This window comes from Monodon monoceros, unplaced genomic scaffold (genome assembly GCF_005190385.1).
Source record: "Monodon monoceros isolate NGI ecotype Baffin Bay Population unplaced genomic scaffold, NGI_Narwhal_1 Super_Scaffold_6, whole genome shotgun sequence".
NCBI lineage: Eukaryota > Metazoa > Chordata > Mammalia > Artiodactyla > Monodontidae > Monodon > Monodon monoceros.
The window spans coordinates 24776962-24785714 of record NW_021703783.1 but is presented as its reverse complement, the minus strand read 5'-3'; the positions used below and the strand labels follow the sequence as shown (position 1 = coordinate 24785714).

The 8753-nt window shown below is 43.0% G+C and overlaps 1 pseudogene; it reads left to right on the top strand.

Moving 5' to 3' along the window:
- Nucleotides 1–470: 470 nt before the first annotated feature.
- Nucleotides 471–8455, top strand: LOC114886133 (annotated as a pseudogene).
- Nucleotides 8456–8753: the final 298 nt, after the last annotated feature.

Sequence of the window (8753 nt, the reverse complement as noted above, 5' to 3'; positions counted from 1 at the left end):
GAGAATCAAGTAGAAGACAGGCAAGAAGCAGGGATACTAGCTAGAGAGCTTTCGCAAATATTCGGTCAAGAACTCGTGATAGAGCGTGGACCTGGTTAACGGAGTTTGAGGTAGTTCAACTTTGGAGGAAACTAGAGCAGTGTTCATGGAGGGAAAATATTTAAGCTGAGCCTTGAAGGAAGATATTTCCAAGGGAACCTTGGAAAAAAGCACAGATGACATGTCTTGAGCAGTGAATAGTCAATGTAGTAATGGAACAAGAAATGGGAGACGAAGTTGAAAGATTGAGACCAGAAAGATGAGTACTTTCAGAGCCTTACTTAACCTGCTTATTTGATGCATAAAAGAGCAGTGAGAGAAATTAATAGAACAGAAAGACATGGCTATGTCTTAGGAGTGACAGAGGAAGACCAATCAGATAAGAGGATCAAAGAAAAAGGGGTTACCAACCATGTAAATATTTTGGTAGGATGAAGATTAATGCCACTGATAACTTGAGGCTGATTCAAATTGTAGCGGCTGAAGACAGATTGCAAGCAACTAAGCAGGTGGGGAAAACTGCAAGTCTTCATTTCACTACAGGCTCTTGGATTTCAGCAGATAAAGGTAAAGAACTTTAGCTTGAAAAAAGTACTAGGAGTCTAGGAGGGAGTGGAAGTGGCGGAGGCTGACAAAGGGAAAACCAGAACATGACTATAGGAGAATGCTTGAAGATTAAGATGCAGGGCAAGAGAAAAAGAAAAAAAAAAAATCCTCTGGAGCTCTGTACCAGAGAATGAACATAAAGTACAGTGTGATCCAAGGCAATGATGGAGAAACCATGCTTTGTGAAAAGGCTATCAAGCTTCAATATATGTTTTTGCCATGGCAATTTTAGAGACTCATGTTTTTATATAAACACCACACTAAAGAAGGAGTATCACAAGTGACTTCATGAATCATCAGAATGGGAATTTGCTCTTGAATGTGAGCACTTTACTGAATATAAAATCCTCTAGATAAAGTTTCACTTTTGTAGCAAGGTCTCTTTGATTATAAGATCACTTATAGAAATTAAATCATTTCACATTATTTTACCTTTTTATTTTCTAAAAATGTGTTAGGTAACATGAAGAAAATATGTGAATTTTGGGGTTACCTAAGGTCTTAAATTTCTTTGAGTAAATAGGAAATAGACTCTGGAAGTACCTATAATGAATACCTGTTATATGGCTGCCCAGTATCTATTTTTCTTCCTTCTTGGAGTAATAGCCTGAATTTCTTTTCAGTACCTACCCAGTCCCTCCATTCTCACTGTTGTGATTTACATGGAAAATGGGCCTCACCTGCCCCAGAGAAAGGCCCTGATTCAGAGGCAATCTGAATGTGCCATCTCTGAATGTTTTGGAATTGGCACGATTACCTAAGTTGGTCCAATCAGTGACTCTTAAATACTTTTGCTGAATATATGATATAGATTCTCTTTGTTTCACAAAAAGGATTCATGTAACTCTTAGAGTTTCTCAAAGTCAGTTTAGGATTATGAACTGGGGTGTGGGGGGAGGGAGTAAGTTTGTCCAAAAACAGTCAACACCAGGGAAGTGACAGTTAAAAACTGAAAGAAACTAGGTTCTAAGTCACATTATGTGAGCTTCTAGTATCACTCCTAGCAACATGTATCTCTGTAGTTTCAAAGGAAGTTAATTGGTTCACTCTATGTAAGCCATTCTCAGTTGGGTTTTTCTATTACTCGCTGTACTTGAAAGCTTCCTTGGTGACAGAATCTGTGATCTAGACACTAAAGCCTATGTGTCGCTTTTCCATCAGCTGTCAGGATGTTAGTGAACTCGTCTATGGAAATAGATGTCATTTTTATCAAAAGTGAGCATTTTGGGACTCTTATGTATGTTGTATAAGTTCTTTAAAATGTTTAGTTTTACAGAGAAGCTTTTTTTTATAATAAAGATATTCAACTCACCATGAAAAGCATAAGAGACTTAGAAAAATAAATAAAATCTGCTTATAGCTGAAGGCCCAACTACACAAAAGTTGGATTTGAAGGTTGTCCCTTATCTATTTTCTGACAGCAAATATTGCAGGATCGTTTGCTTATATTAATGTAAGTTTCAATATATGTTAATTATGAATAGAACAAGCCTAGAAAGTGATAAAACCAATTCACACTCAACTTGTCAAAAGAAATAGTAATAAGCTTCTTCCCTTAAGTGAAGCATGTTAACCTCTTCCCCACCCAGGTTCTAAAGTAATTCATAAGTAGACAAGAGGTATGTGGAACATGATGTATTATCTTTATTACTAATAACCCTCATTCTCTAATTTCAGCCTTATATCTGTGTAAAAGAGGGCTTCCTTACACTGAGCCCCATAATGATACAGACATACGCATCCAGCCGCAGACAGCACTGGACCCAGACTATTTTGGCGCCTGCCCTTGTAAGACTTATGGAGAAATTGGGCCCAATGCATGCTTTCTGTGAGCAGCTTATTCCCAAAGAGAGGGGAGAAAGTGCTACTTATGCTCACTTCTTTGTCCCAAACTCAAGCAAGTCATCACACCTCTACCAATCTAGGTCCAACCAGGAGACAGAACACGGTAAATTTAACCAGAATTGTTAAGCTATAATAGAGTGAAATAAATACAATTACCCCTCTGTATCCACGGGTTCTGCACCCTGGATTCAACCAACCGTAAACTGAATTGAAGTAGATTGAATCTTCGGATGCAGAATCCTCCAATGTGGAGCCCCGGGGTACTAAGGGCAGACTGTACTACTCCATTTTATATAAGAGACTTCAGCAATCGCAGGGGACTGGGGGTGCAGGGGGAGCCTTAGAACCAATTCCTTGCTCATGCTGAGAGATGACTGCGTGTTGAGAACTCTTAACAGTACCCTAGGGCAGAGGGAGAGTACCCAAGGAAAGGCAAGCTTGGAAGAGGATTCCCCTCTGGCATTCATACCTCTGATGGAATAAAATTTAAAGGCAGGACAAAAAAAGTTAAACACAGAATTCTGTTTGGGCCTTCTCCCTCCCTAATGTCCAGTGTGCATCTGCATTACGCATTAAGCAGAGCTCCTCAAATCTTCACGATCTAAAACAGAGAGAGATGATAAATATTTTAGCTACTCAAAACTTGAAAGAGATACTCGTTACATATCTCCTTGCTGTAGATCAGAGAGAGCGCGAAGGCGGAGCAGGTCTCGTTTCTTCAAGATTTCTTCAAATAGCTTTATGAATGTGCATTTGAAATCAAAAAGTTATATGTGATAATGGAAGTCTGACAGATCAGCACTCAAAATTTGCATGTGGAGAATATAAGCAGAGTGTTGGTAGTACTAGTTCAGCTTCTGTTAATCATTTTGATGATTTATATCCACCTACAGGGAGCTCATGTATTGCTTCATCTCTTCAGAGTCTTCCACCAGGGACAAAAGTAGACAGTTTAACTCTCTTGCAATGTGGAGAGAATACATCTCCAGTTTTGGATGCTGTGCTGAAGAGTAAAAGCTCAGAGTTTTTAGAGCATGCAGAGAAAGAAATAATAGAAGTAGCTAGTGGCCTTCCTGATTCAGGAAGAGGATTTTCTTCCTGGGAAAACAGGCATAATAATGGACTATCTGGGAAATGTGTGCAAGAGGCTCAAGAAGAAGGGAATTCCATACTGCCTGATAGAAGAGGAAGACCAGAAATCTCTTTAGATGAAGAAGGTAGAAGAGGACATACACATACTTCTGATGACTCAGAAGTTGTATTTTCTTCTTGTGATTTGAATTTAATCATGGAGGACAGTGATGGTGTAACATATACCTTAAAATGTGACAATAGTGGTCATGCCTCAGAGATTGTATCCACTGTCCATGAAGATTATTCTGGTTCTTCCGAAAGTTCAAGTGATGAAAGTGATTCAGAAGATACAGATTCTGATGATAGCAGTATTCCAAGAAACCGTCTTCAGTCTGTTGTGGCTGTGCCAAAGAATTCTACTTTGCCCATGGAAGAAACAAGCCCTTGTTCTTCTCGGAGCAGTCAAAGTTACAGACACTATTCTGACCACTGGGAAGATGAGTGATTGGAGCCAAGGAGGCATTCATATGAGGAAAAACTTGAGAGTATAGCAAGTAATGCCTGTCCTCAATCCGAGAAGTTCTTCTTTCATAAAACAACAGAGAAGAATTCAGAAATCTCTTTTATACAGCCCAGCCGAAAACAGATAGATAATCACCTGTCTGAAATTGCTCATCCTCAGAGTGATGGGGTTGATAGTACAAGTCATACAGACATAAAATCTGACCCTCTAGGTCATCCAAATTCTGAGGAAGCAGTGAAGGCCAAAATAACTTCTAGGCAGCAAGAAGAGCTGCCAGTGTATTCTCCTGATGATTCTGAAGATGTCTCAAGTAAGTCTCGGCAACAGACCACTTTCCCTAACAGGCCAGATAGTAGACTGGGTAAAACAGAGTCAAATTTTTCTTCTTGTGAGATCTCCCGAGTGGATGGTTTCCGTTCATCATCGGAAGAGCTCAGAAATCTAGGGTGGGACTTCTCTCAACAAGAAGAGCCTACTACCACATATCAGCAACCTGGCAGCAGCTATGGAGCCTGTGGTGGACACAAGTATCAGCAAAGTGCAGAACAGTATAGTGGGACACGTAATTACTGGCAAGGCAATGGCTACTGGGATCCAAGATCAGCAGGTAGACCGCCTGGAACTGGGGTTGTGTATGATCGAATTCAAGGGCAGGTACCAGATTCCTTAACAGATGACCGTGAAGAGGAGGAGAATTGGGATCAACGTGGAGGATCTCACTTTTCAGGCCAGTCCAATAAATTTTTTTCTGTCCCTTCAGAAGGACAAGGGGTCAGTGCAAGCACCTGAAATAAGCAGCAATTCCATTAAGAACTCTTTTGCTGTGAATGAGGAGAAAGATCTTTCGGAAAACTTAGAAAAAAATGATATGAAAGATATAGGGTCTCTTTAAAAAAGGAGACAGGAATTGGAGAGTGATTCTGAAAGTGATGGTGAGCTTCAGGACAGAAAGAAAGTTAGAGTGGAGGTAGAGCAGGGAGAGACAGCAGTGCCTCTAGGCTCAGCATTGGTTGGGCCTTCGTGTGTCATGGAGGACTTCAGGGACCCAGAGCGGTAGAAGGAATATGCCAAACAAGGGAAGATGCCTTGTTACTTTGATCTGATTGAAGAAAATGTTTATTTAACAGAAAGAAGAATAAATCCCATCAGGATATTAAGTGAATGCAGTGTGAGTGTACACCTCTTTCTAAAGATGAAAGAGCTCAAGGTGAAATAGCATGTGGGGAAGATTGTCTTAATCGTCTCCTCATGATTGAATGTTCTTCTCGTTGTCCAAATGGGAATTATTGTTCCAATAGACGGTTTCAAAGAAAACAGCATGCAGATGTGGAAGTCATATTCACAGAAAAGAAAGGCTGGGGCTTGAGAGCTGCTAAAGACCTTCCTTCGAACACGTTTGTCCTGGAATATTGTGGAGAGGTACTTGATCATAAAAAGTTTAAAGCCCAGGTAAAGGAGTATGCACGAAACAAAAACATCCCCTACTATTTCATGGCCCTGAAGAATGATGAGATAATAGATGCCACTCAGAAAGGAAATTGCTCCCGGTTCATGAATCACAGCTGTGAACCAAACTGTGAGACTCAAAAATGGACTGTGAACGGACAACTGCGAGTTGGGATTTTTACCACCAAACTGGTTCCTTCAGGCTCAGAGTTAACATTTGACTATCAGTTCCAAAGATATGGGAAGGAAGCACAGAGATGTTTCTGTGGGTCGGCTAATTGCCGGGGTTACCTGGGAGGAGAGAACAGAGTCAGCATCAGAGCAGCAGGAGGGAAAATGAAGAAAGAACGATCTCGGAAGAAGGATTCGGTGGATGGAGAGCTAGAAGCTCTGTTGGAGAATGGTGAGTGTCTCTCTGATAAAAACCAGGTGCTCAGCTTATCCTGGCTAATGGTTAGAATTGAAACTTTGGAAAAGAAACTTACCTGTCTCAAGCTCATACAGAACACACATTCACAGTCTTGCCTGAAGTCCTTTCTGGAACGTCATGGGCTGCCTTTGTTGTGGATCTGGATGACAGAACTACGTGATGGCCGGGAAAGTAACCAGAAGCTTCAGGAAGAGATTATAAAGACTTTGGAACATTTACCCATTCCTACTAAAAATATGTTGGAGGAAAGCAAAGTACTTCCTATTATTCAACGTTGGTCTCAAACCAAGACTGCTATCCCTCAGCTGAGCGAAGGAGATGGGTATTCTAGCGAGAATACATTACGTGCTTACACACTGCTCAACACGCCTGATCCTTCCACCAAGCTGAGCATAGAAGCTGACACAGACACCCCCAAGGAGCTAATGTTTCACAGAATTAAAATTATAAGTGAAAATGGCATGGACAGTGTGATCTCTGATGCTACCAGCGAGCTAGAAGGCAAAGATGGCAAAGAGGACCTTGACCAGTTAGAAAACGTCCCTCTAGAAGAAGAGGAAGAGTCACAGTCACAACAGCTACTCACACAACAGCTGCCTGAATCTAAAGTTGATAGTGAAATTGCTGTGGAGGCCATTAAGGTACCCACATCTGAACCAGAGGCTGACACTGAAATAGAGCGTAAAGAGAGCAATGGCACAAAACTAGATGAACCTATTGCTGAGGAAACACCATCCCAAGATGAAGAGGAGGGTGTATCTGATGTGGAGAGTGAGAGGAGCCAGGAATAGCCACATAAAACAGTAGATATAAGTGATTTGGCCACCAAGCTCCTGGACAGTTGGAAAGACCTAAAGGAGGTATATCGAATTCCAAAGAAAAGGTAAACTGAAAAGGAGAGCACAATAACCGAACGAGGAAGGGATGCTGTTGGCTTCAGAGATCAAACAGTTGCCCCAAAGACTCCTAACAGGTCAAGAGAAAGAGACCCAAACAAACAAACTCAAAATAAAGAGAAAAGGAAATGAAGGGGCTCCCTCTCACCACCTTCTTCTGCCTATGAGTGGGGAACAAAAAGGCCAGGTGGCAGATATGATACACCAACTTCTAAAAAGAAAGTATGAATTAAAGATCACAATCAACTTTCTACAGAGGAGCACCGAAAGTTGTTTGAGCAGGAGGTAGCTCAGCAGGAGGCTCAAAAACAACAGCAGCAGATGCAGAACCTGGGAATGACGTCTCCACTGCCCTTTGACTCTCTTGGCTACCATGCCCCTCATCACCCCTTTGCTGGCTACCCACCAGGTTACCCCATGTAGGCCTATGTGGATCCCAGCAATCCTAATGCTGGAAAGGTGCTCCTCCCCACACCCAGCATGGATCCTGTGTGTTCTCCTTCTCCTTATGATTATTCTCAGCCCTTGGTGGGACATTCTACAGAACCCCTTGCTGCCCCTCCACCTGTGCCAGTGGTCCCACATGTGGCAGCCCCTGTGGAAGTTTCCAGTTCACAGTATGTGGCCCAAAGTGATGGTGTGGTACACCAAGACTCCAGTGTCACCGTCCTGCCAGTGCCAGCCCCAGGCCCAGTCCAGGGACAGAATTATGGTGTTTGGGATTCAAACCAACAGTCCGTGAGTGTACAGCAGCAGTACTCTCCTGCACAGTCTCAAGCAAACATATATTATCAAGGACAGGCTGCTCCAACTCTCTATGGTGTGACGTCACCCTATTCACAGACAACTCCACCAATTGTACAGAGTTATGCCCAGCCAAGTCTTCAGTACATCCAGGGACAACAGATTTTCACAGCTCACCCACAAGGAGTGGTGGTACAGCCAGCCACAGCCGTGACTACAATAGTTGCACCAGGGCAGCCTCAGCCCTTACAGCCACCTGAAATGGTTGTGACAAATAACCTCTTGGATTTACCACCCCCACCTCCTCCCAAACCAAAAACCATTGTCTTACCTCCCAACTGGAAGACAGCCCGAGACCCAGAAGGGAAGATTTACTACTACCATGTGATCACAAGGCAGACTCAGTGGGATCCTCCTACTTGGGAAAGCCCAGGAGATGATGCCAGACTTGAGCATGAAGCTGAGGTGGACCTGGGAACCCCAACATATGATGAAAATCCCATGAAGACCTCAAAAAAGCCTAAGACAGCAGAAGCAGATGCCTCCAGTGAGCTGGCTAAGGAAAGCAAAGAAGTATTCAGAAAAGAGATGTCCCAGTTCATTGTCCAGTGCCTGAACCCTTACTGGAAAACTGACTGCAAAGTGGGAAGAATTACCACAACTGAAGATTTCAAACACCTAGCTCGCAAGCTGACTCACGGCGTTATGAATAAGGAGCTGAAGTACTGTAAGGACCCCAAGGACCTGGAGTGCAATGAGGACGTGAGACACAAAACCAAGGAGGACATTAAGAAGTACATGCAGAAGTTTGGGGCTGTTTACAAACCCAAACGGGACACTGAATTAGAGTGACCTTCAGGGCCAGGGTGGGAGGACGGGCAAGCTGGTAGGAGAGACTCTGGAGAGAAGAAATCCCGTGGGCCCTCTCTCCCCACCCCATTGTCAGGGCTGTGCTACTGATGGCACATCACTCTGGGGAATTCAAACCTGCAGAATGAACTCACATAAATGAGCTCCATCTACAGCAAGTGGTCCCTGGTTGTGAGCTGTTGGTAGAGGCCATCTGAGGCAAGGGTTTAGGCCCTTGAGACCTTACCTTCTGAGACCCCGGCCAGGCCTGACCCCACTCTCAAGGCTGTGTCTCCTCCTT